The sequence below is a fragment of the Tauraco erythrolophus genome, chromosome 5, assembly GCF_009769465.1.
Source record: "Tauraco erythrolophus isolate bTauEry1 chromosome 5, bTauEry1.pri, whole genome shotgun sequence".
Taxonomy (NCBI): domain Eukaryota; kingdom Metazoa; phylum Chordata; class Aves; order Musophagiformes; family Musophagidae; genus Tauraco; species Tauraco erythrolophus.
Genome location: NC_141469.1, coordinates 13051913 through 13060514, shown reverse-complemented (window position 1 = coordinate 13060514; position 8602 = coordinate 13051913).

Below are 8602 nucleotides of genomic sequence, written 5' to 3'. Positions count from 1 at the left end.
CACAAATAATTATGGGTCGTATGGCCTGACAGTATGGAGTATGACAATGGTTTTAGACCTTAAAATAAAACTTTGACAATTCAGAAGAAAGACCAAAAAGCTAGAAAAGAAAGAAAATGATCTGGCTTGTTTGTTGTTTTTTCTCCCACCATTAATTTTTCTGTATGATCTAAGTATAAGAAATGAAAAGAACAGCTGACTGCCTGAAATGCTACTGTATGCCGAGCTCCAGTGGCGTTTGTTTTTATCTCTTCGGTGGCCTCTTACTGTCTTTATTTTGTCTAATTTTTTAACACAGTGATACTGATGAACTTTACTGATGATTCCTTTCATATTGTGAGAAATGAGATACGTAACTGTCTGGAAACACCAAACAAGTCATGTAGCTCTTCACAAATCTCATCAACTCTGAGAGCTTGGATTTTGCTGTGTATAAATGCTTCGGTTAGATTGGTTGCCAATAAACATTGTAAATCTATAGAAAATGAATGAAGGGTGAAGCTTGGAGAATATATCTGAAAAGATCTATTTTGCATGCTGATTGTGGGATGAGATATGAATATGTATGAGGATGTATTTTGGCATACCAAGATGTTATCCTTAAATCAAATTTTGATTTATTGATGCTGACAGGCTCTTCTTCCTACTTGATTTCCAGGTCCTAGCTAGTATTAATGAGTGCAATGGCAATTCTAATACTATGTTTCATAAATATAAGTGTGTCAATCATGGTTTAATGCACAGCTGCTTTGTTAACTTAAAAAGTCATCTGTGAAATTCACGTGTGCATGTACATTTAAAAGAAATTTCTTGTTTACTTGTAAAATGATGCAGAGAGTGTGATTAAAAAGCATCCTGGAAAGTGAGACATCGTAAACTGAGGGAAAGCCCTTTGGAAATATGACCCTGAGAAGTCTGGGAACCTGGTCCACAATTCCTACTGCCACTAAAATTTTGATGGCAGGTAGTAAAACTCAGTGCGAATGTTGAATTTCATTTGAAATGATTTTTTTTTTTAAATGAAGTAACAGTGAAGAAGTGTATGACTGCACTTAGATAAACCTTCACTAGGTGATATTTGAAAGATAAAACTTATAAAGGGACAACATGTGAATGGAAGCAGCCAGACAGGCTGGAGGAGTGGCCATCAATTTATGCACACAACTGCATTTTCAACATAATTAACTGTCTAATTGAGCATTATAATTTAACTGATGCATTTAAACATGTAATTTATTTGAATGCACACTGCTTATAATCTGTTTATAATGTTTTGCTCTTCAGGATGGTGTCAGACTCTAGAAGATAAAAATATCCTTCTGATGAGCAGAAAAAGAACCAAAAAGAATATATCAAGGTGCCCTGAATGCAAAAAATTTTTTGTGATTCCAAATCAGAAGGGGAGTGTGGCAGCAGGAAAGCCATGCAGATAAAATTAAGTGCTGAGCATAACTGTAAGCAGCATCTTAATTTTAAATACTAGAGGAATAGTACTGCACTTCAAGCTGACCGGTTTAGCTGGCAACTAGATAGGATGGAGATTTTGGTAAATGAGAGGTTTAAACTGCACATCTATCTTGTCTGGAGGAAAGAATCCTCCCTTCATCAGCGTGGTAGATATTGCCAATAGATCGGTGTTCATGCAAGGGCAGATTCTGAACCTGATGTTTGTAGGCTACACTACAAGGTAATTGCTGAAATAAAGATGGTTTTTTCCTTCTGTACTGATCACGCTGGAGTGGTGCTGGTGCCTGCTTGCTGTTTCAGCTGCTGTTTCTGTCTTGCAGTCCTTATAGCTTTGCCTCAGGTATGGCTGGCTCTTGTCATATCCAAACAGGGACAAGGGCATATAATCCCTAGGCTCTGTTAAAATACACACAGGGTAGCCTGTCAACCAGTTGCAGAGAAAGGAGCCAAAAGTCTCTTCATTCATGCTTGTCTACTCCCTGGTGTGTCGAAATGTTCCTTCTCTGGGTGATAGCTAAGCACCTGGACATTTATTTTCAAGGAAAAAGCAAACTGATGCATGTTTGGTTTTGTTCCCAGAATTATTTTTTTTTACTTTCAGGTTTTATTTGCTGAACAAAATAGATGCAGGTTTCCTTTTAACCCAATAAACTTTTGTACTGTTACACCTCGTTATATATTTTGTGGTGCCGAGTTTTGAATCTGCTGCTTCAATTACAGAAACTGCCAACAGATGTATGAAAATTCAGAATGTAGAGGCTGAAGCATCCCTGCTTTTTAGCTTTGGAATTACTTTTGCATACTCTGACAATTTCTCCTTATAATCTAAGTCAATGATAGCTACGGTTACGGAACGCAAGAAAACTAATGCAACGTTTGACTGCCAAAATAAAGAAGAAAACAACTTTTTCAAACCAGAGGTTGGCACAATTTGTGGCTTTTCTCCTCACCTTTCTCTGCTCTCTACCCTCCCAAGTCGGTAATTATCAGAAGTAGAGAAGATGAAGTAAATGTAAGGCTATGTGAGAGGAAATAAAAATGTACGGATCTTTTACCTCAAGGAGTTGCAGGTTTCTTTCTGACAACACATATTGCGATTTCATGTATTTATTATGTTCAGCGTCGCGTAAGAGGTGATGAAAGAAGTTCTGCCCCTGATGTATGTGAAGTGAGGAGTTTTAGCTTCAGTCTTAAGCCTAAGGGATAGAATATTGCATTTGTATTGTTTGTTTAAAAAAACAAATGTACTGACTAAGCAGAGGATACATTGGACTGTTTGGAGTGGGGAGATTACTTCATTTTCATATTGAACAAGATGAACTCGCTTATTAGCAGATCCTGAAGCTTATAGAGGTGGATTTTGTCTATCTGGATAGATAAGGCTGGGGTAGGACAAGCTCACAAGTTAAGTTAAAATAGGGTTTGTATAAAGCTCTCACAAATCTTGGAGACGCTTGTCTGTCACTGTGACTCGACTATGTTGGTGCGTAGATTTCCAAATACATGGTTGCATGTGCATGCAAGACGAGGAAAGGGAAATCTTCCAGGAAAACTGGACTTTGTACCCTTCCTGGCGAGATGAAGAGAGAGAGGAAGATGGACAAAGGCTCAGAGCATCGTTTTTCATTTCCAGTTCTCTGATAGAGTAATTGTCAGGAGGTTGAATTTCTATTTTGTTGCCCAGCGTGTTCAGAATCCTTTTGTCAGGAGAAGCAATATTAGAAGTATAATGCAAAACACATTCTATAAAATAAAATTCTTTACTACTTTGACCTTTCAGTCCTTTGCACTGTGCTTCATGGTGATATCTGCTATTCTGTGGAGATTAGCAAGGCTCACCCTACAAAGAGGAGAGCCCATCAAAAAACTCTCTACTCTGGCTACAGGATCTGTTGGCACTCTTTTGTGTTTCGACTGTTAGTGCCTCTTGTTCTTCCTTGATGATAAAGGAGCAATGAATTAATCCTTTGCCATTTGGAAGGGGAGGGCCAGTGAAAGGGGAGAATCAGTGGACTTACTCCCGAATTACCTCTAATAGAGTAATTCTTATCTTAACAGTATTGCTCGTTCTTGCTGTGTTGTCTGGAGAAAAACAGAAATTCCTGTCTTTGTGCCCTGAGTTGAGTTGGCTGTGCACTGGAGGGAAGCTGATGGGGCAGCTCCCACACTAGATTAAGAAATGGCACCAATGCCCAAAGGCAATCTGGTAACTGCTGTTTCCTCGCTGAGTTTTCTGCTTGATTGTGCACTAGTGTGGACACACAAGGCTGGCTCAGCTGGTTGGTCAAGTCCTCTTCTGATGTGCAAGGCTGGCATAGCCTGAGGGGCAGGCAGGACAATAAAAAGCTCTGGATTAAACTGCTTTGCTTGGTGCAGGCTTAGCTGAGCTATGTGGGATAATGAAAAGTACATGGATCAAAGGGTGAATTCTATGTTATTCATGGAGATTTGCTGAGACTTGGGCATTTGTTGCCCCTTGGAAAAGGGACATGGGAAAATAAGGAAATTCTGAATGGCTCCTACTTCAGCTTAGAATTTAGAGAGTGTGCTTTAAGTGGGAGAAAAGGTGAGAAATAAAGTTGAAAATAAAGCAACAACTGATGGCAAGATGTCTCTCATGTACCAAGCTCATTGCTGTCATGTTTGAGGAGATGCCTTTAAATCTACATGGTTTTCAGAAAACCAAATTGGGATGTTTTTCGTAGTTTCTCTGAAAGAGTTTAATAGATTGAAGTTAATTAATTATTAGTAAAAAATATACTCAGATGATTAGCGTGATCTCTCTTCTTAGACTATACTCCAGTCCAAATAAACACTTATTCCAAATTTTTTATTTAAATTAAAAATAAAAAAAAAAAGCCTGCATTGTGTGACCTGAATAGAAGCTGAGAGAGGAGAAAGTCAAGTTTCCCCCAACTTGAATTTCTGTGGTGCTTTGACCTATTCCCCGGTAAGTGTTCACATGATTTACAGTGCAGTATCGTTCTGTACTCCCTCTTCGAGCCTTCTGTATGTAGAAGTACCACCTTTTACAGGGAGGTATTGTGCTACTTGAAAATGACCATAGTTAACTTCATGTACTGTTTTTACTCAAGTACAATTTGTACTTTGAGTCATAAAGCTGATGGGGTACCCTGTAATGGAGATATCTATATACTCAGGATTGTATACTTAAGGGGAAGGTCCCTTCTGTGTGTGAAGGTTATGCAGTGGGCAGGGTTTGCTTTTGCTATGGAGACAGCTGGCTCTATACTTTTTCTTCACTGTATATTGGCTCCAAATTCCAGCAGTGTGTGTGGAGGAGGGGAGTGGGAGTCTTTTGTCCCAGTTAACCTCTCTCTGCCATCCTCTTTACAATGAGAGACTTGGACCCTCTGGAAAAGCGTGAGCAATACTGATTATATCAATTTATTTTAAGGCAAGAGTCCTCAAAGTGTGCTCCTATAGAATCCTCTCAACTCTTCTTCTTGAAGCGTAAGCAAGATACTAACAAAGAAGAATAAAACACAGTAGCTAGTGTCCGTTGTGTTGTAAAAGAGCCTATGATAAAAGTGGAGGCATTTGATAGAAGAGCTTTCTTAATCTTTGGACTAGATTAAACATGGGAGGGATGGAAAAGGGCTAGAATTGATGCATTATATGCAGAGGGGGTTGAACTGTTGGCTGTTTGTAAGCTCATGCGTGAAGCATGAATTTGAAATGTACTTAGAAATCCATGTCACTACTTGTTGTTGTCCTGGAGACTTGGCTTCTGAGGCTCTGGATAACCTGTACCTCCCCACAAACGTGGTGAGGGAGAAGAGGGCAGATTTCTGACACGGTAGCTGTTTTACTCAAAATTTTAAAGCCTAGACTAGACAAGACAAAGATACCCTCGTCATGCCCACCCGCTGCATGCGTCTGCTGTGCGTTGGCTTCATAATCTTCTTACTAAACATCACAAAGCATGGTAAAACTACTATGCTTGAACAGGCTATGTCTCTGAAGAACGTGTCGTGAATGTGGAAAAGAGGAACTTTGCTTTCAAAGAAACAGAGGCTGACCTCAGCACTAAGATGCTCCTCTCTATCGAAATGTGGGAATAATATATGGAGCCGCACTAGTACAAACTGCTGAAGCGCTTTGGCAGTGCTCCAGACGAGTGCCCTTTCTGATGGAGTTTTTAATACTTCAAGAAGACATAGTATGCGCATTTAGATGCCAATAAAATGATTCCCTGTAGGCTCCATAGGCTGCATTTCGATGCTAAATTACGATGACAGTGTGAGTGATTGACCACCAATCACCAGCGAAGCATTTTGGCACACACGTACTTTTGCTTTTCTGCAGTTTAATCCTTTCTTCTGGTAAGCTCTGTCACCGCTTCGACCCTTAATTGAGATGCTTCTGTCTGTCTCTCTCAACGCACGTGTTGTGCCGTTGCTGCTGATGCTAAAGAAGCCCTAACCACCTGGCAGTTTATTGACTGGAGCCTGACCTTATCTCATTCGTGACCTGCAAGAGACCCCAGCCAAGACTTATTCGGTCTCCAGACAAAAAGCTACAATTAAATGAACCAAAAGAGAAACCCGTAGAAGCGACTATCGCTGCATCTGGCAATTGAGAGAGGAATGAGAAGGGAACTAAAAATCCCATTACAATTATTCTTGGGTAAGAGTGTAGTTTTCTTTTTCAGAAGAATCAAATAACTTTTGAATGTATTCTCCATCTAGCCGAAGTTGTATGCAACAGGAGGGGAACGAGCTTGTGAAACCTGACAGGAAAGAAGGGTGACCTTCTGTTCAGGGTGAGAATGAAGGAACTGGAGTTCAGATTAAGACAAATGATCTGAAAGGTTTCCCCATAGAGTGGTCAGTAAATTAAAACTTTTGCTTAAGTTCTTGAAGTTCCACTTTCTGAGATTTTGGATAGATTATTTTGGTAACAGAACTGAGTGGCTGAATCTATCACACCTGGGAATTTGGGATAAGTATCATTAACCCTTTTAAAAAAAAAAGAAAGATTTGGTTCATAGTGGAAAAACATGATTCTCATAAGGTACAGTGCCCGGCCAAATAGAGGAGTAAGGCAAATGCCTCAGGATCCTGTTTCTTGTATACTGTATAAATTGTGTGAGAAATACAATAAAAGTGAATAGGGAGCAATTAATAGCCAAGCATAAATTTGATAATCTAAGCAGCTGTTGTATGATTTCTTTGCGTTATAAAGTTTTTCTCTAGTGTGAAGAATTCTCGTCAAGGAAATGGAGAAATGAGCTAGGAAAGAAAATGTTCTCAGTGTTAATTCTGTCTCTGTCTTGATTTTTTCAGAAATCCTAATTTTTTTTCTGAAGTGCTGGTTAATTCTGCTCATGTGCCCAGGCTAGCCTGAGACTACTCAAGTGAAATCCTGACTCCCTGAAGCCAACAGCAATCTTGCCATTGTGCCAGGTATCTGGCACATGCAGGTTTGATGGAAATTTACCCTGAGGTCTTGATTTCTTGAAAGCTGTGGGTTATCTCAATGTTTGCATCCAAAAGATGAGGAACAATAACATAACGACTCTGAAAATTGTTATCTCATTCTGCTGATGAAAAATGCAAACACTGAAAACTCAAGAATAATATTTATGTACAGCATTGCTTAGGTTATAATTGCATATATCCTGAACACAAAAAATGAGATTGTGAAAAATACAATCATGCTTTCACTTACGCAGGGCTTCAGTAAGAGTTGGCTTTCTCTCGTGTGGAGCTTTCCTGCTTGGTACCAGGTGCTAATGATTCTTGTCCACTTAAAAAATCATTAAAAAGTCAAACAGCTCAGCTGAAATCATCATGCTTTTTGAAATAAAGCTTTAATAGTGAGAAAAATACAAGGGATTTCTGAAAACACTTTGTTTTGCTTTTCCAGGCTGAAAATTGCCTGGCAGCTACCAGCAAATTGGAGACAGGGAAACTTTCAGAAGTGTTTGCCTTCTAAACTATTATCGTTGTCTGCAGTCTTCCTGGAACTGGATTTCTATTTGCTGACTGCATAGGCATTTTGTTGGAAGCTTTTTACTGAAAATATAAGAAAGAATATTTGAATTACTTTTGGATTTCTTGTAGGATTTTTTCTTATTTTTAAAGCCTCTGAGCTGGATGTGTATTTCATTCCTTCTTGCTTTTTGTTTATCTTCTAAATATCTTCTTTATATCTGGCACAAAGTGGAATGCAAAATAATTAAGCAAGTAATTTGTGAGCCTCTGACAGCAAAATAACACTCCCTCCAACATTCTCAGTAATTCCATTTTTAGCTAAAGCTTTGACCTGTAGTAGAGACAATAACAAATTGGTTTAGTCTCCTCGCAGTTCTAGATTTGCATTATAACTTAAAAACCTGTCGCAACCTCCTGAGGTTTTTGTATTCTTCATGATAATACTATTCTCACCTAATTCCCAATGACACCTTATTTCTTAAATTCCTTACAGAGTTCCCCCCCCTCACCTCAATGCTACTTAAACTTTCTCAACACTACAAAAAGGACCAGAAAATCCCCGGTCAAAATTTTCAATGCTAGATTATCTACATGAAACAAATACTTTTAGGTATTTTGCCCTCCTTTGACATTTGAAACCAGACTACCGCCTTCCTACAGGGTTGCTTTCCGAGGCTCACAAACAGCTCGGCATTATACGGAGAAGACGCAGCTCTGTTTTCTAAACAACTTTTTCATGCCATGCCACCCACACAAAAGAGTTTGAGGCTTTCCTCGCCTCTTCAGTCTTGATATACTTCCTTTTTTATTCCCACGTCTCCAGTCAGCGTGGCAGTGCGTGGCCTGGAGGCTTGACTTGTGACTCTTTGGACTTGCTCGATGCAATAAGCTGATATACAAATGCCTGGAAGGATTGTCAAGGTATGCTCGCTACACCTACAAATTAAGGAGTTTTTGTGGGCTTGGGAAGTGGAAACTCAAGTCCAGGCTTGAATTTTAGGTCCTTCACTTTGCTCTGTGTGTGTTGTAGAGCTCCCATAAAGGGGAATGCTCTGTGTGTGTGTTTCACAGTGTTCCCCAGGGGAAATCTTGAAATTGTAGCTTCTTTAGAATCGGAGATACAGCTGTGTCCAGGTATTTGGCATAATCTCTACTAGTGTGAAAAACGGGTGGCC